The following is a 27,109-nucleotide window of genomic DNA, read 5'->3' on the forward strand; positions in this document are numbered from 1 at the left end:
AAATATCAATCTATCCATTTAGAAACCACTTGAAAGAAAGGAAAGACATGAAGGTGAGATTATCAGGTCAACAGTTTCCCTTAATTTTTTGCAGCAGATTATTCAGGTATAACACAATTCATAGAACATATTCTAGGAGATGATTAAAGATGTTTTCATCTGCCTTTCCTGAAACAAGTGAGTAAATTATTGTTTAATATATCCTACCCTTACATGAAAAAAAATCTTGAAATACTAATCAGTTTTATTAAATTTTTCTATTTTGTGTCCAAGAGTTTAAGTATTATCCAAACCCTAACTTTGTGAAACTGATTTTCCTTCCCTATCCCAGTTCCTTTATATGCCAGAACAGTAACAATCCAATAAAAGCAAAAGCTGAAATAATTGCCCAAAATAGATTTGTAATCCCCTTTCTGCAAATCTGGGTTTGGTTTTGTTTTGTTTTTTGTTAATGGCTGATACGAATTTTTCTGAGGACTTAAATGAATAGTTCTCTTTTAGTGAGGGTTTATAGGCAATTGGGGTTTGTATTATGTTCTATATGTTTTACAATACACCAAATTACAAGATATCAGTATTTTCCCAATCTTCTGAGAGTAGCTATGTTATTACAAACTTCACAGCCTGAATATTCCTGCTTGGTTCTCTTACATTCATTTTACAGGAATGAGTACTTTCCAGTCCACAACAGGATAAGCATTATCTACCGTATGACATGTGAACTCTTGGAAAGAGTTCATATGATCTGCAGGAAAAAAATTAACGAGTGTCTACTTTTCAAGAGTCCTAGAGTTTATTTTGGTTTCCAGGACCCCTGGATCTTTTCAGTCCTGGTGTTCGTACTTCTCTGAAAACAGAGACAGTTTATGGCCAAACCACTGGCACTGCCAAACCCTTGGTCGAACTATCTGATGGAGTTCATGAAGATCCCTCTTTGTTCTGTTGTCTGTGCAGACAACGCTCACTCGACTGTGTAGAAAAAAAGTGCTAGACTGAAGCTGTGTGCACATAAGTAAAATATTGTTGAATAGTGCCTAAGGAAATAGAAGAACATTATTTTAAATTATCTCGATCATAAAATCCAAGTGAAGATTTGGCAATATAGCAACAAAACCTCAAAACCAGTGATTCCTTTTAAATAAAAACAAAAATGAGAAACAGTAACTATTAGAAATCCCACCTGGTGCTTTTCCTGTGTTAATGATGCTTCTTAAATTGCATGTGGGTAAATGGTAATTTTGTCTCACACCATTAAAAACTAATGGAACCCTTGATGATAAGAAATGCCATAGCTAGCTTGTTGGAAAACGTTTAATTAATAAAGTAATAAAATTATTGTAAACTAGTGCAGTTTCAGGGAGAATTCAATGGGATATAAAACAGATAAAACATCCTAGCGAGTTTGTATAGAAAATAAACATTACTATATAAAATACCATATAAAGTAAAAGGGGTTTCTCTCACATAGAATTAAAATTAGCTATTATACTAATAAAAATAGATTATTCTTTCAGGGAAAACATGTTAGAGAACACAGCCTATAAAAAAGCTATTTTCTATCATTCAAGAAAAGTCAGAAACAGAAAAACGTAAAAACAAAAAAAGGAATGTTACTCTATTTTTTCATAAGTTGGAACTCAGAATTTAGGCATAAATATGTACAATAATAAGATAACAAAACAGTGGGTTAAAATGAAAACAAAGTTATTCTTTCACCTGCCTTTTCTAAAAGTAAGTTAATTCTTTAGATAAACTTCTATACTTTTTACAGTGCACATTTTTGTCAAATATTGAAACACGTTCAAGAATCCTAAATGAAGACAATTTTGTCATCATTTGGGAATAAATCACAAAATAATAAATATTCTAGTGACCAGCCCAGTTTTTCCATGACTCCATAGCATAGTGTTGATTCTTTTCCATTCTCCAAAGCTCCTTAGGAGTTATATTATTCTAAGATTAAGTGTATAAAAGGAACACATTTAGTGTCCTCACAAACAGGAAGATTGGGAATCTTTGACCAATGCCTCAATAAACAAAGGAATTTGAAACCTTCCATTACCAGTTCCACAGTGATGAGTAAAGTTGCCTTTGTAATGGTGGTGTTGTCTATCTTCTCAGTAACTGTAGAAGTAATACTGATTTTTAGAGCTTTATTAATTCAAATTTTCATGTATTCTTTTATATATAAGCTTAGATGTATACATTCATTCATTATTTCCAAAAATACTATTTCCAAAAATTATTCTGTTCTGAGTGCTGCTATGGGAGGACACAGCAGTGAACAAGACAGAGGTTACTCGCCTCATCCAATTTATATTCCAGTTCTCATTTCTATTTTGTTCGGAAATTGAGCAAGTTTCTCCTCTAGAGACCATTCTACATCTGTTCCAATTGTGTATGTTTTTGTCAATAAATCCCTAATTACTTTTTATTTTTCACTTGACCTTTTATCCCTAGTTTTTTGTTTTTAATTAAAAATTACTCTGCTTATAATCTTGGCAGAGGAGGTCTTAGCAAACTCCAAATCATAAATGATAAGAAAAATTTGGCTTCACTATACAAAGAGCTTTTAATAATCAATAAATACATAATAAATAACATAATTTAAAAATTAGCAAAGAACTTTAACAAATAATTTATAAGAGAGAAAATTTTAAAGGATAATAAACATAAGATACACAGCATTATATTAAAAATAAAAGAATTTCAGATTAACATAGTCACAGGAATTTATTTTCCTTTCTGATAGAGAAAAAAAATCAAAAGTTTATTATACCAAGGTAGGTAACAGTATGTGAAAAGGTTTGCTCTGGAATTTAGCTAATAGTACAACTTCTAGGTATTAATTTGAAAATATCTATTAAAATTTAAAATACGTGCAACCTTAACTAAATGATTCTGTTGCAGAAATGTATCAAAGGGAAAAAATGGAAAAATACACAAAGATATATGTAAAAGAATATTCATAGTAACATTATTTGTCAGCTGAAAAATTTAGGGGAAAAATAATAAGGGACTGGCTAAATAAATTATACATACATACAACTAAAAACACAATAGAAAAACAGCTCTCTATATATTTGATTAGAAAGATGCCCATGACAAACCATGACACACTATTAAGGAAGGCAGGTTATGAAAAACTATGTATAGTTTGGTAATATTAAAAATATGTATGTTTGTATATCTGGAAGATACACCCTAAACTTTAATTATTGTTTCTAGTGATGAGATTATGGTAGATTGTAAGGCACTTTTCATTTTCCATTTTATACATTTCTAATTTAATTCTCTGTTGCTTGTAATGAGCATTTATTAAGTTTGCAAACAAAAAATATGAATACTTTTATCTCTAAGAAATTAAAAAGTCATTCTATTCTCAAAGATGCAGAAACCAAATATAATTGTCTGGTTCAGTTTTCAGGATGCCAAGGTCAATTGCTTAGAGTTTAGAAAGTGAGTGGTTTTTTTTAAATTTTTGATGAGTTTGAAATATTCACATTGTTATAACTTATGAAAAACTTCAAATTTCTAGGATCAAATATTATACCTGGATAAAGAAAGTGCCCAATATATGGATCAATATATCTTTACATACATTTCCAAAACATGGGGCAGAGCATCCCTGATCATTCAAAGCATTGCTGCTTCACAGAATAGCAAGAAAGTTCACTTCAGATTTACATCAGCATTTGCATATGATTAATCATCAGCCATAAATACAGGTGGAGATTAGGATTTTTTAAATCTAGGTATCCAGCAGTGCTAAAGATATCATTAGATAGTCCAGGCATGGTGGCTCACACCTGGTAATCCCTGCACTTTGGAGGCCAAGGAGGGTAGATCACCTGAGGTCAGGAGTTCGAGACCCGCCCTGGCCAACATGATGAAACCCTGTCTCTACTAAAAATACAAAAAATTAGCTGGACATGGTGGTGTGTGTGCCTGTAATCCCAGCTACTCAGGAGGCTGAGGCAAGAGAATCTCTTGAACCCAGGAGGTGGAGGTTGCAGTGAGCCAAGATCGCACCACTGCACTCTGGCCTGGGTAACAAGAGCAAAACTCCATCTCAAATATATATATATATATATATATATATATCATTAGATAACACAACAGTAATTTGGGAATTTTATATATATTGGATTTAAGATATTTTAGCTAACTGGACACTGTTATTGTCATTCAGAAATTCATTAATTGTATGTATGTGTGTGTGTGTGTGTATGTGTGTACTTCTATGTATACAAAACAGCTGTTCAGATTACCATAGAGTACATCCCAGCACATTCGTTCTGGGAATTCACAAGAGGTATTACTGAGAAGCCATCATAATTCACAAGGCTTCTTTCTCTCTTTCATATTTGTCATCAAGCTCAGGTGATTCTCTCTTAATGTCTGTCTTCTCTTTCCTCCTATTCACCCATCCACATAATGTTAGCTCCAGCTTGAGCAGTTTCTCACCTGGCTTTCCAGTCTTGTGACCCATCCATCCTCCTGATTCGGGTTTCTAAAAGGCTGATTGAATTATGTGGCTCTCTTGCTCAAAGCCCTTTTGTGACTTCCCAAACTTTTCTAAAATCCAGCTTCCTGCTTCCTTTATTTCTCTTATAAGACTAAGACCTTCTTGGAGGCAGAAATACATTTGGCATAGTTCTTGGCATATAGTAAACTCTCAGGAAATTTTCGTGGGCTGACTGAATGAATGAGTGAGTGAGTGAAGAATGTATCACCCTGCACTCCAGAAACCTACACATCATCAAATATTTTCATTAATAATTATATGACTGAAAACCATCACTGATTTCCACTACTTAATTTATAAACTAACCATTCATGCTCTGGTTGACCAAAGTCATTTTTAAAAAGTGAAATGAGAGGTAAATATATTCCTAGTGAGATTTTCAGGTTGAGCTTAGCACCAAAAGACCATCAGTACCCATGTTAAACACCAATTACATACAATGGTTTTGTCATCTAACCTGATGTAGGGCTCTAAGTTCACATGTTTAAGATAATGGTGTTTCTAGTGACAGTCAAACAAAAATATGTCCTCAAAATAGGTTATGAAACTGTAGGGAATCTCTTTCCATTGCAAAATATCTGGATCTGTGTATGATTTAATAGTAACAGCAGTTTTATGGTGTGATGAAGTTAGTCAACACATGATATAGCTGTGGATTTGAAGGAAATAAAAGCAGCAGGCAGACGGACAGATAAGCCTTGCCAAAAAAGTAAGAATAAAGGAAATTCTTAACAGCAAAGATCAACCAAGAGGCAAAAGAAGATAGATAAAAAGTGATTCAGAGGCCAGCTGCAGGATGGTACTAAGAGCTCTGAACTAGGAGTAGGGGCCTTGTTTGAGTCCCGGCTTTGGCCTGTAAAGCGGACATATCCCCCTCGAAACTTCTAAATTGCTAGCTTTCTCTCTCTCTGTGTGTGTGTGTGGTGTGTGTGTGTGTGTGTGTATGAGAGAGAGAGAGACAGACAGACAGAGAGAGAGAAGACAAGGTAAGATAACTCGTTTACAGCCACTTAAGCATTATATGGTACAATATAAATAGAGAAAATGTCATTAAACTATAATTCAAAGAAGCATGGTTGGAAGAGGCTGCTGATCACCTTCAGATTTTCTAATTTACACCTTCATCTAGAAGTGTTCTAAAGTCTGTTTCATCTCAAAAAATTATTTTGAATGCAGTCTTTCATTGACATCTAGCTATTTTTAAACTGCCTTGTGTCTCCTTTACCTAAGAACCAAGTTTCCCAAATGAATAACGTAAAATTTTCTATTGTCTCTTATGACATTGAGGCTTCTGATCCCAATTCCCTGGCAGCCTTGGCTAATGGATGTTTTTAGTCATCATCTTGTTCATTTCTCTGTGCCTTTTGATACTTACTCACCATCTCTTTCTTGACACTCTCTCCTTTGACTTCCATTTACTACTGGTCTTCCTCCAATACCTTTGACTGTTCCTTTTAAGTCTCCTTCACTAGTCCTTTTCTGTGTGTCTCTTAAAATTATATCCCTGATCCCACTCCAACCACACACACACACACACACACACACACACACACAGAAAAACAGACTTGTTTTATTTTCCCTACTATTCTTGGGCAGATTATCTGAAGTGCTTGAACATACCAAGAGGAGATTTATACAAAGTCTGAGTAAGGATTAACAATAAGGAGATAAATATAAACACTTAACTCTCTAAGAAGGTTGTAGTTAAAGAAATTTTCTAAGAAGGTTATTAAGAAGATGAAGGTATAAACGTGTCAAATTCCTATCTTCTATATAAAGAAATCAGTAGACAATATATAAAACTGAAAAATGAGCAGTCTATAGTATAAGCAAGTTATTTCAAACACAGAGGTAAACATCAGGAAAACAAAAAGTCAATTAGAAACATTGAAAGCGTTTCCCTGAGGAGGGGGAATTGTGGAAGAGTCCAAGGTCTGCTAGGCAAGGGACTGCTGTTTTTCACAAGACCTCCTGTAATACCATTTGGCTTTTTAAACTTCATACACATTCATATAAAAGCTGACAAGGATACTATTCCAAAGCCACCAGTTTCTTCAAATATAAAATTAGTATTTTCATGTAAAATTTGCCTAAATGAAAAAAGATAACTGGCCCCATTCCAAAGCAGACCTCCAAGAATGGAGCAATAAAACAGAAAAAAAAAAAATGCTAGCATGGCAGTTGAAGGAGGAGATGAAGCGAGAACTGCTATATGGAATGATAGAATTAACTGCATACTCCTTTTCTATTAAGCACAAAACTATATTACACTAATCAACTCCTAAGTCTTCATAATATCTGTTATAAGCAACTCCTGTGTTTGCCAATAGGAGTTTCCTAGGTAAAATTTTATCTGCCAATTCTTTTTTTTTTATTTTTTTGGTATTAAATCTGTTCTAAATGTATTTGATTCTTAATTTAGATGTTAGACTAAATACCATGGTCTTATCTTTTAAGTCATTTATGTTGGCAGATAACACATTCATTATTTATCTTTTTACATGCATTAAACATAAAAAATCCAAACAGAAAATTGTTGATAATAAATCAAGGGGTTCATGTTTATATAACACATCTTTTACATAAAAATGCAATAGTGTGAAAGGAGTAAATACAGAACTTTCCACAGACTCCTATATATTCCATATTGCACAAATCTACCATGAAGCCCTAGTATGGCATCTTGTAGAAGCCTTTGGGGCTTTACAAGTGTTATTGGATTCCAGTACCAATAATTGGTCTAATGTATCTTCTTTACAGGCATTGTTGATTAAAAAACATAGAAAGACAATCCAGAGAATGGAGGGAGTGAGGAAGGAGCATTCTGTAGCATTCTCAAACTAAAAGGTAGTCATAATCCATAAACTATTGATCCAATAGACAGAAATTTCCCTTTGTTTTAAATCAATTAACATTTACACATGAGCCATTAAAAAGCTACCATGCTTATAAGCCATTACAGTGTGTACCTATTGTATTGATTAGCATGTAGTCAGTTATTAATTAATGACATCATAACTCTCCAACCTCTTAAAGGCTTTAGTGTCTTAAAGAGACACACCACCCACCAGAGTTAATTAAGTACTGTGTATCTGACACTCTTTATATCCTTGAGCAGAATACTATGTTTTCTCAGATCTTGTGTGTATCCTTCTAATGCATGTTGGCCCATACTGCATGGTGTGTCCTCCGAAATAATCCATTGCATTTTATAAGTAAGCCATAAAAATCTCCAGAGACACAATGGTTTTAACATTATTTGTATGAGTGACAGAAGCATATTAACTTCTCAATGCATACCCAAGATGAAAAGTGTGGTAATTTGCAAGGTATGTACAATGACTGGCTTCTAAAGCTAAATACCTCTTTCATCCTAAATACCCTCTTACACTATTCCTAAAGTGTCCTAACAAAGCAAGGCCTAAAACTACACAAAAACACAAACTCTATAAAGTCTGTAATATCAAATGTGCTTTCTTTAATGCAATATAAACCAGAATAATACTTTTTAATACCTTTTCTTTTCTTGATTATTATCTTCAAGATGGTTGTCTCTTTAGAAAAGAAAAAAATGTCTTCAAATCCTTGAAAATGAAATTTTTAGTTCAAGCTTCTGCATGGATGTAAGAGAACTAGAATAAAACCCTAAATCATACTGTGAAGCAGTCACTTATACTTAAAATACTGCAGTCTTCTGGATAACACACTGTCACCATTGAAAAAAGTCTTATTAAGTACACAATAAAGTAAAATTTACCCTAGGGAATCTAAAATCTATTAAAGAATGCTAACATCATCTTTCTATCTAAATCAAAATAACCTCTGAAGAAGACACATATACCACAAAATAACTAATTATTATTCTACCTATCCCCTATTAATCATTGATAAGCTAGTTATCTGGTTTTCTCTCTAAAACTTTAAAAATAATACAAAAATTTAACTGACATTTCTTCTTTATTCAACTGTACTTTGTGATTTAAAAAGAAAATCTCAATAGATTTACATTAAACAGGCACAAGAATGAGATCAAATCCGCTAAAGTTTCTTATTTTTCTACTGTGTTCTCTGAGGTCTTAGCAAATTATTAATTATCCTCATTCAGAATCATTGAGGAAAAAGAAGGTGGAACAAGTTTGTGTTAATTAGACCTGTTGAGGTTGAAATAATGTATGAACACATTAAGTGTTCAGCATTATCTCCTCGAGTAACATCCTCTAACATAATTCAGCCTGGAAGATGAAAGAAAAAAGCACCAAGTAAGATGATGATGGTTATTAATATTACTTTGCCCCTAAAGAGCTCTCTCTACTATTAGTCTCAAAAGAGCTCTAACCTCTCATTAGATTAGAGATCAACCTGAAATAATCTGAAATGATGGTTACAGCATGAGAGGGTAGAGTAAGAAGTAGGTTAAATAAGGCTCCTGTGTCCAGTATCTGGGCCTCAAGTAGAAATCAGGTGTATCTGCTTTTATGAAAGATTTTGGTTCACGAAACAGTTTTTTGGGGTGTTTTTTAAAAACCACAACAAAGTTATGCTTATTTCTTCCATGAAGGAAGACATCTTTTTTTTAATAAAATTGGCAGTGAGGTTATGTGTAAGGCAAATTGTGACTGAGCCAATAATCTGTCATTCTTACCATCCAGAATGTTCACATGAAGACATAAACAGAAAAAGAAGCCACTTCATATCTAAAGAAAAAAGAAGAACACTCTTCCTCAGGATCCCAAAAACTCAGATTCACACTAATCGTGCTCAGAGGTGGCCAGTAAAGAAAGTACGAAGGGAGAAAGAAAATACTAATGGGGGAAGAGACACCACAAATGATTTCACAGTAGGGACCTTCCTGTAAAGTCTGCACAAGTGCGTTTGGTAGGCCCAGTAACGCTGCTCTGATTTTAGTTGGGACAGGAAATCTTCATCACATGCTATGTGGTCCTAATGCAGACACAAACGGGCTTTTCTTCAGAAATAATAGTCCAACCTCTAATGTCCCTCTTGTCATGCAGTGGTGTCTGCAGGACCATGTCACAGACAGAAGAGCTATTTCTGCACTCCATTTGAAGTCACAACCGTGAGATTAGTAACGGATTCATTACATGAGAATGAACTCATGTTAATTATCTCTTTGTTTCCTCCTTTAGTACCCTGAATTCCATGATTTTAAAAGACTGTCCCTTCATTTAAGGAAAAATCCACAGGTAATTGAAAGGTATCATTTGGTGTTTGTGTACTTCTAACTATCTCAGATAATTATAGAAAGGTTGAGTAACTCTAAAGAATACATTTGCGGGGCTGGGCATGATGGCTCACGCCTATAATCCTAGCACTTTTGGAGGCCGATCCAGAAGTGGGCCGATCTGCCCACTTTTGGTGGGCAGATCACGAGGTCAGGAGTTCAAGACCAGCCTGGCTAACATGGTGAAATCCCGTCTCTACTAAAAATAAAAAAAATAGCCAGGCATGGTGGTGGGTTCCTGTAATCCCAGCTACTCGGGAGGCTGAGGCAGGAGAATCACTTGAAACCAGAAGGTGGAGGTTGCAGTGAACCGAGATCATGCCACTGAACTCCCGTTTGGGTGAAACAGTGAAACTCTATCTCAAAAAATATATATATGTGTGTGTGTGTGTGTATACATATATATGTATACATATAAACATACATATGTGTATACAAATATACATATATATTTGCTGACCAGAAAAAAAGGAACATATATATGTGTGTGTATGTGTATATAATGTGTCTGCATATATGAATATATATACACAATAATTATGCATGACATAATGATGAGGATAGGTTCTGAGAAATATGTCATTAGGTGATTTTGTCATTGTGCGAAGATCATAGAGTGTACTTACACAAACCTAGACAATACAGCCTACTACACACCTAGACCGTATGGTCTAGCCTATTGCTTCTGGGCTACAAACCCACTTTTCAGTATAGTTCAGTACAGGAGTATAGCACACTCCTATACTGAACACTGCAGGCAATTGTAATACAATGGCAAGTATTTGTGTATCTAAACATATCTAAAGACAGAAAAGGTAACACAGCACTATAATGTTATGACAGATATGATATCACCAAGCAGTGGGGGTTTTTCAGTTCTATTATAACCTTATGTGACCACCTTCTTAAATACAATCCATCGTTGACCGATACATCATTACGTAGTGTATGACTGTATAACAAATATGGTAGTTAATTAGTTATTTGGAGCAGATCATTTTACTGGCACTTATCTCAGGTGTCAGCTTCTATGAGTCCAGAAACCTATCTGCTAAAGATCTTACTTTATCTTAAAAAACAGATTGGCACTTACTTAGAAAGAATTATATGGAGTCCCTTGCTATTCTGAGGTTAGGAAGGAGCAGCGAGTGAAAAAGAATAAAGTTTTTTAAGCATCGTTGTGTGCCAAATAATACAATAGGTGATTTAAGCATTGGTCCCTCACAACAGGATCCTTATTTTAGAGGATCCTGAGACCCAGGGCAAAAATACAGCTAATAAGTGCTAAAGGCTGGATTTGAACCCAGATCTTGCTGACTTCAAAACCCACTTCCTCTCCATTTGAGACCCAGGGCAAAAATACAGCTCATAAGTGCTAAAGGCTGGACTTGAACCCAGATCTGGCTGACTTCAAAACCCACGTCCTCTCCATTCCACCAGTCTGCTTTACTTGCATTAAACTGGAGATGCTCCTGTGATAGTTATCACAAAATTTCCTATAACACAGAGCTTAGTACCCTGCACTCAATGAAGAAACAGCAAATCAAGGGTTTTTATTTTTATTGTTGCTACTGTTAATACTGCTTTAAAGCCTGGGTCAAAATTCAGACAGATGATTGTGAACCATGGCCTGCTATGGATCATCTAACATAGGACTCTCTGACATATGGTAGGTGTCTACTATTTACCAAGCTTTTCTTCTCAGTGGTGAAGAACTTTAGTCTTCCATTAAGACTTTGATAGAGTTCTTCAAAAATCAGTCAAGACAAAATTGAAAGTGATTATTTAAGCCTCTTCAAAAACTTCAAACCTGAAATTTAAAAACAACAAAAATGGCAAAATTAAAATTGATAGCAGCATGAATTTTCATGTACACAAACACACCATATAGCCATGTGTGCTTTAAGGGAAATGTTCCCTGTCTTACTGAAAGAGAGGCAACTTGTTATGATTTGTGCACACTTTCATGAAATACCAAAGAGGGAAAAAACCCTCCTGTCACTTGTCAGCTAGTTCAGTCAGTGCTGCTGTAGAGGTACCATAACATATGCACGTCCCCCTTCTGAAAATGTATCAAAAGGGGCTTTGGTAAACTCCTGTACAAGCATATCATATGTGCTAAAGCCAAAATGACTTAAATTCTATTCCCTGAAGGATCTGCACATCAGATGTATAACTGATTAGTGACAACTGACACAGAAACAGAGAAAATGCTCACTGTTAGGATGAACACACGATTCACAAGAAATGCTATCAGGATGGCATACTATACTTTCTGTATGCACGTAGAGTATGCCCCTCTCCTAGGAGAAAATTATAGCCAAAGAACTTTGCCTTTTAAGTACTAAACCCTCAAACTGACTGGGAAATATGTCTTAAAAATCTTATCAATTTAATATGTTCATCATTAAAACCCTGAAAAGCAGCACAAACATTCCACTCTTGAGTTAAAAATAGTTCATTCAGAAATATTTCTCAAATACCGGCCGGGCGCGGTGGCTCAAGCCTGTAATCCCAGCACTTTGGGAGGCCGAGACGGGCGGATCACGAGGTCAGGAGATCGAGACCATCCTGGCTAACACAGTGAAACCCCGTCTCTACTAAAAAATACAAAAAACTAGCCGGGCGTGGTGGTGGGCGCCTGTAGTCCCAGCTGCTCGGGAGGCTGAGGCAGGAGAATGGCGTGAACCCGGAGGCGGAGCTTGCAGTGAGCTGAGATCCGGCCACTGCACTCCAGCCTGGGGCACAGAGCGAGACTCCGTCTCAAAAAAAAAAAAAAAAAAAAGAAATATTTCTCAAATACCTACTCTGTGCAATGTGTACTTCACCAAAGCATAAGTGACAGAAAAAAATATATGCTGGTAGCATAAAAAAGTTCAAATAGAAGTTGATCGAGTTATGTACATGGCTCATATATTGAACAATTCTCAAAGATGTCAAAAATGTCAGAGATTTTGAATGGCCCTTCAAGAGTGAGTAACTTAAACCAAGATAGTATTAAAGCATCCAAGAAAAAGATAATATTCACCATGTATATGAAAGACAAAACTGTAAAGCACCAAATTCTCTACCTAGTTTATTTTTATTTGTCCTTCAGGAAAGTCACAAGGGCATTTCACTACCCTAGGGAAAACTATGCCCTACCATTAAAAAGAATACAGAATTTAGGCCAGCCACAAAACAGACTTAAGAGAAATGATTTTTCTTCCTTCAAAAAATATAAAAATATATTAGATGCATAATTTCCACAAGTTCTTACAATTGGCAAAAAATTATCTAATGTGCCCTTGCTTTCATTTGATTTTTTAAAGATTTTTTTATCTTCTCGAAAAGTTTTCTCTCCATGAATGTAGAGATGATCCATTTTATGATCCCTGCCTTACCAGGCCTGTCAATAAAATTTCAACATATACAGGTAGTTGGGTCCAAGGTCTCAGGTAGTCAAAGAAAAGACAGTCCTGGATTATTATGCCTCCCACTCCCCTCCCCTGCCCCCACTACATCTAATTCTGAATAGTTTGTTTTAGTTTTTCTTCCTTTGCAAGCTTACCTCCTGCCCCCCACCTACCCAGTTCCCAAAAAAAAAAAAAAAAAAAATCTGCCAGTTTCAAGCTAGTTGGAAAGAAGTGCTCTCTCTGCTATTTTCTCTGCTTGTTCAAATCACATGTAAAGATGTAGATTAAAGAAAACATCTTAATTCAGTTCGCCTAAAACAAAATGCCTTATGTGCCCATCTTAAGTGCTGCAACAACTGCCAGCCGTGAAGAGACATGAATTACTGGTTGGGGAGGGTACAGGGCCAGTCCTGTCACATCGAGTCTGCACAGGATGAAGGAGGCAGCCAAGCACAGGTAACAGGCTCTCTTCTTTCACCCGAAGGACTTAGGGGTTCAAGGGGATCCCTTCTTCCACATGTATTCTAAAAACCCTTCTTTTTCCTTTCCCCTCCCCTTGCCTCCTTTTCAGGTAGTATTTTCACAAAAAGTGGCTGCAGATGCTCTTTGTGAGATGGTGACATTCCCATCCCAACCCAGACTGCTCTGCCTGGCACTTGCTCTGTTTCCTGGGTGCCACGGCCCTTCGGGAGCTCTGCTTACCCGCGCTTCCAGCCAGGATGCCAGTGCCATATTCTGATTACTGTGAGGAAGCCAGTCACTCCAAGAGGCTATGTATTTAAAGTTTTTCATACCAGAAGAACTGCACATAGATAAAGATGCCTTTCATCAGCCCTGTGAGAAACCAACACCAAAACAAAACCCTGGAGCAACTGAGTCACTTTCTTAAAGTGAAAACCCAAAAAGGCAGAATTCTAGGCCTTTATATTATAGTGTCCATTCTTAGGTTCTCTTTCACGAGCAGTGGTTTTTGCATTCTTCTCTTTACAAAAGGAAGAATAAGATCATGTAGGTTTTATATAAATGTAAAAAAAGAAAAAAAAGCCTCTCTCTCCCGCCTCTGGTACTAATATCCTTGGTATTCTGCTGTCTCTTTTGCTTGGTGTGTTTTTAGCATGTTTTCATACTCTGTGCTCGGTACTGTAACACATAATGAAGGTTTCCAATCTCTGCTTACATTATTTGCCAAGGATGGTTTACAGAAAACATAGTCAACCTATATGGAGCGTAACACCTGAAGAATATGTCAAACTTATGAGAAAGATGTCCACAGGAGAGACTATTGCTTTAAAATATGTAAAATAAAATAAATCAGCTCACATGCCAATTAACAGCTTTCCAGAACATTACCTTCTTCTATGTGAATTAACTGGCTTTTGCACCAGATCCTAATGTTAATGAAGGTGATAAAGAAACTGCAAAACATAAAGGATATATGTTACAAATCAACCTGTTGATATTTTGAATAAGGAAACTTACACTGCACCAAGTTAAACACTTAACTGTAATATAATATATGGCACAATATTCTAATATACTAAGGAAGTCCCTTAAGGTTTAAATTCTGATGATCTATTCACTTTTGATAAATTTTATGATCTGAAGTAGTTCTCTAATATAAAATGTATCTCCAACCACCTACTAGTTATGAAAGCCATTAAATTCTTGCAGATTGAAGGTGGAAAAATAAATTGTGTATATTTTAGACCCTGAATGATCTTCCTATAGCAATTTTAGAACAAACTATGAAGAATTCTGCAATTTTAATCTCAGTAGCTTCCCATTACTAAACAAGCAAAGCGCCACGATACAAATGTAGACGTTACATGTCATCTTGATCTGCTGCTTTTTTCTTTCATTAAAGCTTTAATGCAGCAATTATGGCTACGTTGCCCTATAAAAAAGGAAAAGGCAGTTTACTTTAAAAAGTGAAATTGCATAGCCTACTATTTAATTATACACAAATGTAAATGGCCTATTTTTCCATAACTGGTTATTACAGCACTGTTTTACTTTCTGAGTTTTCACAATCTCTAAAACCTACAAAGCTTCTTGCTATATAATTGTTTTGTTACATTATTGTTTTCATCTTATTTTTTCTTTTAATGTGAGTGCAGCGGGATAAATCTTGGTTTTAAGCCAGCCACTACTTCATCTACTTAAGCTTTTATAGATGAAGATTGCTGTAATTATCAGAATACCCGCTTATTTCTGAAGTATTATCCTGGCAACCTGCTGGCATTTACAACCAATTAACAAGCTTTGCCATTAGTTGCATAAGGGGTATCGCAGAGTAAACCCATTGTGTGCTAATTTTCTATTTTAGATAATCAGTTTGGCCATCCAGAATAGAAAGAAAAAGAAAAGAAAAGGTTTGACACTCAGTGGCAGACATGGAAAAATTACTGCGTGCCCCTAGAGACAAAGGTATCCTGCAACTCAATGATTGCTTCCTTGCCATCACTATTGGTTCTTAACTATTTCCCTTTGTCTCTTTTGGAAGAAAAAAAAAGTGGAGATTCAGCAAAGTAATCATGTCCTGTCTCACATGCTCTCTGTCTTTTAAAACTGACTAGCTTCTCTTGCTGTCCTGCCCATAATTTGACCAAATTGTACAAGTGTTAAACACTTTAAAAAAAAAGACAGAAAGAAATTGAGCACGAGTTCTTGGTTTTCTTTTTTCTTTTCTTTTCTAACAATGCCTTTCAACCTCTTTCCCCTCCTCTCCCCATTGCTATTAGAGCAAATTAATGCACAGGCTTCCTCCAATCCGGCTGCCTTAAAATTACCCTGCAAGCTGGGTTTAGTTAAAGTAGTGTGTTGTTTTATTGCTCTGTTTAAACAGTCTCTGATATTAATATGTCCCGAAGTTTGGTCTAAAGCAAGACAAGAAGGTACAGTTAGTTATGTTTTGCTCTTAAAGCTCAAGCTTCACCACAAAAGGTTAAATGGCATCATCAGACCAAGAACGTCAGTGTGGGGGCACAGGAGCCCTCTGGGACTTACGTTCAGAAATAGTCTGTTACCCTGTATCTTAGGCAATACTAATAATTGTTTCATCCAAATTCTCTCTATGTCTATCTGAAAAGTTCTTCTAGGCAAAAAGCTGCCTCCTTCGCCCTACCCCCAGATGACACTGAATCAAATGCAACTCTTCTCTCTAGAAGAAAAAGCACAAACTGTCATTTTAAAAGCACTAGTATTGATCAGCACCCATACTGGCATTTGTAAAGCTCTTTGGCCACAGAGCTTCTTAAATTTCCATGCCAAGAGCCATTAAAATCATAGTGTTTGGCACCTCCAACGTGAGTTAATAGGTTATCTCTATTAGCAAACCTATCTTTAGAGCAGACCAGCACCCTCCTTGCTCTGCTCCTTCTCAAAGGACCCATCTAGGACAACACAGTTGTAAAGTGCCCATCTCTAAGAACCTGAAGTTGTTTTAACTGGAAATCATTGACTGCCTTCCTCTCCCCACAAAGAGAAAAAAAAAAATCTCTAAAAGAACACTCACTATCCCGTGCATCAAGTTAAAACTTCTAAAAATCTCCTTTTGTCCAATAGTTTGGTCACAGATGCAGGTAATGAATGCGTCTAGAGACAGAGCCATATTATCAGGGCATGACACCACTATAATAGATTTTTCTGTCTTCATAGTCAAATTCAAGAGTTGTTATGCCATTATATTTGAATATATCTTTCCAGCAAATGAAGACATTATTATGCTTCTCACAAGTACAGCTTATTGAAATCAAGAAGAGACGTTCTATTCAAGGTTTGTTACACTCTCATCCTATTGTAAAATTCTTATGAAGAAAATCCTAGCTAACTTTTCCACTGTCACAGCATGAGGACCTAAATGCTCGTGTTTTGTGCACAGAACTACACACACACACGGACACACGCACACACATCAGAAGTCACTTAAAAGCTTGGACAGGGACAGAGAAGTAAATAAAAATGTTGGAAGTTCTTTTATCATTATTTATATCTCTTGAATATTTCAGACAGTTATGTTAGTTAGCCCTGCTTTATAATTTTATATTTTTACCCCTATAGTTATTTTGAGAGGCTTTTATTCTTTAAATTTACTATTATGGCTGTATTAGTTTCTGATTTAAAAATTGCTGATTTCAGAACTTAGTGAGTTGAATTTCAACCTCACTTGATCTCGTGGAGCTGTGAAAGAGGACAGAGAAAAAAAACCTAAAATGACTTCCTGGAGAATGCTGGAATTAATAGGATCAACAGGTAAGTGAGAGGAATATTCCCCAAGTCTTGTTCTCTCAACAAGCAAGAGGTGATTATGAGCATCATCTCTGAAGTTCATGTTTTTCTCCAACTTTTTCTAGCTTTGTGATCTTGGTCAAGTTACCTCTCTGTGCTCAGTTTTCTCATCTGTAAAATGTGAGTGACAATAGCCACTTCATAGAGTTATCGTAAGAGTTAAATTTAATAATGCATGTAAAATGCTTAGCACAATGCAAAGCACATAATATATACAAACGCAATTTTGTAATTTTATCAGTGTACTAATGATTATGCTAATCACTGCCAGGCTGCTCACATTGATCAGGGCAGAAGTCCTTATCACATAGAGCTTATGTAACCAAGTAAAAAATCCTGGCAGAGGCCAGAAAGGAAGAATTTAAGAATATCTCATAACACTTCCCCCTGAGCATAAGAAGAAACCAAGACCTGTGGTTTGGATTTTGCTTGTTAAACAGGTAAGCTTGTTTAGTTTGTTAAACAGGTAACGCTAAAAAGATTGTGGTGAAGAAGAGCTAATCCCAAACATGATATACTCGTAAGCACATGCGTAGTATTTGATAATCATCTGTTAATTTTCGAAGAACTCCAGTAGAGTAAGAGAAATAAACAGCAGTGTATGGCTATTACTAGTCAGTATTTGACATTACAAAAATATAACTCAACTTGAAATCAGTGACAAGAGTTTATCTAATAACTGGAGATTTTATTTCAAAATTACTGCCATTAGGTGCAATAGAAAATTTTTCCCATAAAGAGAGGAAATTTGATTTCTTTGCCTGTAAGTTTTATGAGATCAAAGACCCTATCTAGTTTGCTTATTGCTGCATCTCCAGCTCTCAGCCAGGGTTTAGCACAATTATTATTTGTTGGATGGATGGATGAATGATTTCATTTTCTGTTTATGGTATTTCTATCAACCGCTGGTCTTTAATAAATTATTAAGTCAATAGGTGTTAAGTATCTAGTGCTGTATTAAATATGGAGCCAAGAATATGAAGAAAATGATATGGGAAGATTTTATTTCCAAATAGCTTACTAAATAGTTTTACAGCCTCTTTAGGGACTTCCCTGTGGTAATGTTCATAGGTACTAGAATGGCATTAAACTTTGCTGAAAACTGCAACAGTATTCTCAGCCTGCAATTGCTTTATAAAGAACAAATCCAAACTTCTTGTTTCATGAAGACTGCAGCAAGACTGAACAACTGCTCATTAAACTCCAAAGTCTATTAAAAATCCCAAATATGCTTTTTTCAAGTAGTGGTTTAAGGTTTTGTTCAATTACTAGGCCAGCCCTTGTTGATCTAATAATCCGTCATAAATGTTGGAAAAGAAAAAGTAGCATCTGCATCAACACTAGACAAAGGATAACTTAAAATTGAATATAAGTCCATTTGTAAAATAAGCTGACAGTTTTCCATTTTAAAATAAAACCAGAACATACCTTACAACTTGAAAACTTCTGAGCCACATTTCTATTGCTGTCAAAAGGTGAAATTGACTCCACCTCTACAGCCTCATCAAAGATCTCCAAATGGCAGCTTTCAGCTGTTGAGAGTTACATTTCGATTATATTTGAGATGAGTTTTCTAGTGTGCTTTTTTAATTGGCAGGAGTTTAAGAAACACTTTTATATCACAAAGAGTTTCCTTTTAAATTAATGAAAGCAAATAAAATCTTGCAAGATTATCATTTGAAGTTCATATTTTGCTGTGTGATGTTAAATTAAATAATATCCCACGTAGTCATGGGAAACTCAGAATAAAAGTATTGCACTCTAGATTAAAGGCAGTAAACTGTGGTCTAATAAGTTATATCTTTTAAGATATCTGTAGCTCTTAAAGAAGAAAGCAAGTAAAGACAATTATGTTTCCAGTCCAATAATTAAGAGCACATTTTAATTGTCATTGTTTATCACTGTTAAGTTAAAGCAGCTTTTCAAGGGAATGTTAGTCCACAGAACGATATGAATCATCTGTGTTTCTTCTGAGTTATTTGGCTATTAACATGCAAATTCACAAGTCTCAATTCAGCCCCAATATCACTATTACAGATTTGATCTATGGTATTAAAAAAATATCAATTCAATTCTGTCATTATGACCAAACTTGTCAGTGTCTTCATAAATTAAGTTCTTCTAAACGGTGGAATGTCAAATTCAATAAAATTTGAAAAGGTTATAGGGGATATGACATTCTTTCTAAAATGTCTACACATAATTTTTCACCAATGTAAAATAATTTCAAAACTGTATTTTATTTTCTGTTCTATTAATATATGACCAGGAGCTTTTCAACCACACACATACCCACACACGGAACTCTTTATCATTTTTACAACTTTATTTAAAAGCATTTTAAAACAGTCACATAGGTAAGGCTATGTTTTCAAGATATTTGTGGAAGGAGCCCAAATCAGAACAAAAATAAATAAATAAGTAAATGTGCACACAGACTCTTAGGAATATGCTTTATCATGTCACTACTTTTGAAGGAGAAAAGAATAAAGGTCAGGAAAAGCAGGTGCATAGCACACCAATCTGGAAAGGAAGAGAAGTGTCGTTTATAATGACACAAAACCCATGCTCACCGATGAAGTGTTCTGGGTTGGGGAAGGGCAACCATCTGAAACGGTTGCTGAACGTGGTGTCAGGGTATTATCAGAGAAGGACCTCTCTTCATTCTGTGGTTTATTATAGTGGCCCAAGCTCTCCCATCCTTGGGGCCTCACTTACTCCCATGTAGGAGAGAGGAGCTAGCAGGCTAAATGTCACTCTCTAATCCAGAAACAAGGTCACCATGTACATTCTGCTTTATCCTTTTACTTCCCCCTGCCACTAGCCTTAGTCCCAGTCCTGACTACAGACCCTCTTGTTAGCAACTTTACTGGAAGACAGAGAAGAGGAGAATGACAAATAGTTATAGTACAACCCAAAGCATAAGAATCTGGAGACTACTATTTCTTGCTAATACTAAAATATAAGGGAACTCTAGGGCTTGGGTTCAAGCCCTAGCGTTGCCACTTTGTAGCTGTGAGATCTTAAATAAGTTACATAAGCTATCTGTACTTCAATTTCACGCTCTGTAAAATGGATGTGAAGACAGCACCTATCTCATAAACTTGTTTTGAGAATTAAATGAGTTCTGAGGCTCCATGTAAAGTGCTTAGTGTAGTGCCCAGCACATAATTGATTCTCTATAAATGTCAGCTATTTGTATCATTATTGTAATGTGAACAATGTCTATCCTCTCGGTGCTGGCACCATCCCACCTCCCATTCTTATGTTGACCCAAAGCACCAGAGACTGCCAAAATAAGTTTGTGTCTCTGGACACATGAGTATTTAGATGGCTCTAGAAAATAGAACACAGCTTTACTTATTAAACACTGCCTGTTTGGGAACCCATTGGTCTTGCACAATGGACTAAGCCAAGATGTTGAGAGGGGCCCCAGTGGCCATTATGAACATGTATTGTAGTCAGAGTTCCAAGGGTTGCAGTCAAACAGACTTTGTTTGGAATCCCTCCTCTTCCATTTATCAGTTATGCAAACCTTTAACCTGGTCAAATTCAATCATCTTTCCAAGCATCAGTTCCTTTTCTTTAAAATGGGAAGAATTAAGTACTTGTTTGCAGTACTATGGGAAATTAAATAGAAAGTTAGAGAGCTAGAGACATGTCATTTATTACCTAGCACATGGAAAGCACTCAATAATGTAGTAGTATATTTACTAAAATCAGGAAAAGGTAGATTGTGGACCCAGGGAAACTGTGCAGGCCACATTATAGTCCCGCAAAGATGTCCATGCCCTCATCCCTAGAACATGTGAAGATGTTACATTACACAGCAAAAGGGACTTTGCAGATATAATTAAGGTTACAAACCTTAACATAGGGAAATTATCTTGGATTATCTGGGTGGACCCAGTCGAATCACTTGAGCCCTTAAAAGCTGAGTACTTTCTCCAGCTGGAGGCAGAAGAATGATAAGGTGAGAGAAGTCAAAGAGGTTCTAAATATGAGAAAAATTTGCTGCACTGTCCCTGGCTCTGGGACGGAGGCAATCACAGGCTCAGTGAGGACTCTAGGAGCAAAGGGTGGACCCAGCTGATGGCCAGCAAAGAAAGAAAAATTTCAGTCCTACAACTGCAAGGAACTAGATTCTGCCAACAATTCGATTATCTTGGAAGCAGATTCTTCCAAGAGCCCCCGGATAACTCATCAACACCTTGATTTTAGCCTTGTAAAACTTGCCACAGAGAAACCAGCCATTGACCAGGCATGGTGGCTCACGCCTGTAATCCCAGTACTTTGGGAGCCCAAAGCGGGCAGATCACTCGAGATCAGGAGTTCGAGACCAGCCTGGCCAACATGCTGAAACCCCAGCTCTACTAAAAATATAAAAATTAGCCAGGCGTGGTGGTGCCCGCCTGTAGTCCCAGCTACTTCGGAGGTGAGGCAGGAGAATTGCTTGACCCTGGGAGACAGAGGTTGCAGTGAGATGGCGCTATTGCACTCCAGCCTGGGCAACAGAGCAAGACTCTGCCTCAAAAAAAAAAAAAAATTAAAAAGAAAAGAAAGAAACAAGAAACAAGCCATGCCAACACAGAATCCTGGTCAGTAGAACTGTGCAGTAACAAATGTGTGTTAAGTGTGCAGTAATTTGTTACGGCAGTAATAAAAATTCAATACATGAATTACTAGTATAAATGGTATTTACTTAGTGGAGCACAGTGCCAAGCGTTTTACATATGTTATCTCCTTTTTACTTCACAAAACTCTGTAAGGTAGGGACTAATATAATCACTGTTTTACAAGTAAAGAAATAAACTAAAGCACAGGAAGGTTAAAAACTTGGCAATAATCACACAGCCCACCCATGGAGGAATCAAGATTCAAACTCAGGAAGTGGCTGCATAGCACATGCTAGTAACCGTAATACTGTGCTTCCCTCAGCACAGTACAGGGATTGGTGCATAATCTATATTTCATATTTTGCTGAGTTATTGAACAAATTAATGAATTGATACAAATAAATAGTTTATCTCTACTAATTTAACCAATCTTTTCATGATCTGACTTATTTCAAATACAAAATCAAGCCAACCAAGACAGTATTATTAGATTATTTTACTAGTGAATAAAACTAGGCTGTGGTAACAAATAGTCCCACAACCTCAGTGTGTCGGCATGACCAAGGTTTATTTCTCATTTATACAAATTCTGTTCTGAGTTTGGCAGCACTCCAGGACAATAGTCTCCCATACAATAACTTGGAAAATCTAGGTTCCTTAAATTTTGAGGCCATGCTGCCTCCATAGGAAGTCCTGTAAGTTGGTGATGTACAAGAAAAAAAGCACCTGGCTACATTACACATACTCTTCTACACTTCAGCCTTAAGGTAACATCAGTTATATTCACAAAACCATTGGCCAGTACTGGTCATATATCACTCCCCTATTGCAAGAAGCCTAAGACATGCAATCTTCTATGTGCTAAAAAGAGAAGAATCAGATATTGATGAGCACAAGAAAAATCAATCAAAATCACTAAATCCCACCATCTCTAGAAGAAATAGTTATTAAAAAAAAAATAGCTCCCAACTTCCTGTATCAATTATGTAAAGAAACCCTATTTCAGCCCAGTCTGTTCAACATCCTGCCCTCCTATCTGCACTTCAAATTCATCATGACAAAGGAAAAGTTACCAGTTTTCATGTAGGAAAGGCTCTACCTCCTTTCTTAGTCTATATATGGCCAACCACGGGGTAACAATTTAGGTAGCCTACCTGCCTTCCAGGGACTCTCAGACCCAGCGTCTGTCCTCACACTCCCCTAACTAAAGGACTTTCATAACTAATGTCAACTGGTATCAATCAAATATGTATCTACTCTCAGCCAAGACAATTCAACTATAAAACAAGACCAATTGAAATTTGTCTGGATTTTTTAATTATTAAAAACTTACCCCTGAATGTTATTTCAAAGTTATAGAAAGTTCCTCATCCTGCTCAAATAAGGCTTTTATAAGAATCTCATTTACGCTCTTACTTCTTTTCTTAAATTAATTAGTGAGTAAAGGTCTTATTTTGAGCTAATGAAGGTGTGAGAAAGAGCAGGAGATGTTTTCCAATAAGTTAATGTACATATCCACATAGTCTTGCTATTAGCATTCTGTATGTATAATATCACAAATCTGATAAATGCAGCTTAAACCACAGGGATATTGGTGTTCAACTTGGAGAGATTGACTAGATCTCTTATTTTAATGGAAATCTGCAAAATTGTAAGATTTCATGTTTTTGAAAAATGAAAAAATAAGTTTTGCTCCACGTCTGGAGAATGCTAGGAGGATATTTTTCTGTTTATTATATTTAAAACAATGGTTCTTAAACATCGAATGTATAGAAAGATGATTTTCAGAGTTTATTAAAAACAAAGATTTCTAGTGGCTCTCCTCCCTGAATGCCTTATTTAATAGGTGTTCTATGTAGCCCTAAAACTGCATTTTACCAAGTGATTCAGGTGATGTAACAGGCAGTGCTGCTCAAAGTGTCGAGGCTACAAAGTGTTTGTTTTCAGTCTACAATGAAATAAGGAACTCATGTCAGACTGTAAAAAATACATAGATTTCTCCATTAACAAAGTCTGGCTAGAAAAAAATTGTTAGCTACACTTGGTGTATTTGGTGATGAAGATGACTTATATTCTGGAGCAGTATTTTGTCTTGAACAGACAAAAAAAAAACAGTTGATAGGACAGAATTCATGCACATTCCATACTCTGAGGAACCACTGGGAGATGTCCATACTTGGAAAACCCAGCTCTAAGAATACTGAGATGTGGGCTTACCCTTTCCTATAAAATACATTTCTCTTTTACAAGTCACTATGAAGTCAGACCCTTGAGAATGGTATCCACCCTTGTCCTACTTCCTGCTTCATATAATATATTACAATGTAGAAATATACTTGTGAGTCTTTCTGTGTGTTCTGATAAGGGCTATGTACATGTAGGCTTAAATAAACATGTCTAGTACACAGTACAACTGCTAGATTCATTTGATTTTATCAATATTTTGTGCATATTCATACTGTGAATTGTCATTTACTAAAAAAATAAGTTTCTGGTACAAAATATAAAATACTCTTTCTACTTCTAATGAAATCTATTAAAATCAGAATATCAATTAAAAATAATGAAATCTCAATTATCCCTGATTATGAAAATAATGGGTCAGCTTTAATCCAAACCACCAGATGAAATCATAGAATACATACATTTTTAACTTTTTAATCAATTTTAATATATTTAGTATTAAATCATACCTCTATTTGGAAAAAGCCACTTTTAAGGGCAGGATTCAAATTTATCATATAATACTATAGTATCCAATTTACAAAAAAGATATTTTCATGTCAAGGAATGTACCTGAATATGAGTGAATATGAGTTTCTTATTTTATCCTTTCTTCATTATGAAATTACAAATGTATTAAAGGTAGGGGGGCAAACAGCATGACTTATTCATATTTATAATTCTCAGAGTAACTTGGACATAGTAGGGCTCAACAAATCAAATACACTTAACAGCGAATTTAATTAAACTTAATTAATTGCCTATAGTATGCCTAATAATGCCAATTTTAACTTATTTTTGGTCCAACCAACAAGTATTTATTGAATGTCAACTATATTCCTCATACTGAACTGGATGCAAAAATCACTAAGACAAAATTCTTGCAAAGTGTTTGCATTCAAGTCTGTGTGACAAACTAAACAGACAATTACAATAGTATATGATAGTGCTAAAAGAAGAGTATGCAATAATAATAGTGGCCAACATTTCAATGGTTACGTGGAACTGAGTGGTACTCTTGGAACTTTTCTTGTTTTCACTTGCTATTCCTCAGAAACACAAATGCATTATTTCAGTCTGACTTCTTGGATGCAAGCAAAAGAAACTGACTCTGACTACTTTAGGCAAAAGATCGGTTCATTGGAAGACTTTTGTGCCCTTCGCAAAATGAACAGGAAGCTGGAAGTCTGCGCTGAGGTATAGGCAGGATTCAAGGCCCTTTAGAAGGACGAAGAAACAGGAAGCAGCAGCACAGCACCCAGCTAGCTTACGGCTGGAATTCCTGGCCAGGATGCCACCAGCATTATAGGCCACCATGGCTGCCACTGCTACTGTTATGAGAGCTTCCAGTCATGCTTCAGGCCTTGTCACTTGCTCAAATTTGATGTACCCAAAGAGGGTGTCTAATTGGCCAAAATCAACACTCAGTTGCCCCATGACAGTACTCAGGAAGTATACTAGTAGAGCTGCAATTTCCTAAAAGGCGGGGAAAGTGCTTGAAGAAATAACGGAGATTCTGGACAACCAAAAATTGACAAATGTTAGAATCATTGTAGATAAGACAAAGTCTAAAATAAAAATGGATTGTAAGAAAAGAGGGCAGAGAAAGGTATTTTGAGATAAATTAAAGTTAATGATTTTCTAAACTAGAATTGTAATTAGTACATAAAAAAATTGAATTAACTGCTGTTGTTTAAGGACACACCTAAATTATTTCACCCTATGCTTGAGCCATTCAAACTTGTAAAAACTGTCTATTAAATAAAGCCAATTGAGAATTAATTTAATACAATGTATTCATTCATTTAATAAACATCCATTCAAAGTCACTTTTGAGATAGCTATTGTACACACAATGATACAGAAATACAGACGTCTTTGGCCTTTCAGGTTCAAGAGTTTAAAAGCAAATTTAAGCATAACATAACTCATGTCACTTATTCCTTTTCATAGTAATAATGCTTTACATTTAAATGACATAATTTAACTAAGAATACTTCACTGCCCTTACTCCTCACAATACTTTCATGCTCTAAACTGAGAGTATTATTCTTTTCACTTTAGAAAAGTAAGTCACTTGTTTAAAGTTACACTGGCTATTTAGAGTAAGGATTATCAGAAGATCATTTATGCTCACCTTTATAAGTTACATTATTTACAAAGTCCAACTATCATTCCAAAACTCCTACTGCTTTAATAGAGTGTTATAGATGAGAATAATGAATAACCTGTGTTCCAGGATTGTCTCATACAAATTTTATTGTATCTGAAAATATTGGATGACAAAGTGCAAAGTGACAGTGAGTCAAGACTTGAAGTGTTTATAGAACTAATTTTTTCAGTGGTAACAGAAAAGCTTGAGAGGAAGGAAAGACTAAACCACACCTATAAATGGCAGATGAATCAGGCTGTGACTGCAGAGTTTTTTTCTTTTTTTATTATCTTCATGCAGGATATGGGCTACCACAACAAAAATAATTTGTGGTAATCAACTTCTACCGTTCATATAGTTGATGAGAACAAAATGATTATGTTACAGTCATTTATTTCACCCAGGACAGCTTGCCTTGAGTGAGAAAAAAACACTTTTGGAGTCAAAGTTCACTTTTCACAGCCAGGGACTACTGGATTATTATAAAGATTAAATGAGATAATGTATATGAAAATACTTTATAAACGATAAGAGAATCTTAGGTGCACCATAAACCAGTGATCGGTGTGATAAGCTATCAGAAAGTCATCAACTTTTTAACAAATGACAAAGAATTTCAATGACTGAAGACTCAAAATAGCTAGTTATGAAAAACTTTCAGTTTTG

The sequence above is a fragment of the Trachypithecus francoisi genome, unplaced genomic scaffold (genome assembly GCF_009764315.1).
Source record: "Trachypithecus francoisi isolate TF-2019V2 unplaced genomic scaffold, Tfra_2.0 Lachesis_group13, whole genome shotgun sequence".
Taxonomy (NCBI): Eukaryota; Metazoa; Chordata; class Mammalia; order Primates; family Cercopithecidae; genus Trachypithecus; species Trachypithecus francoisi.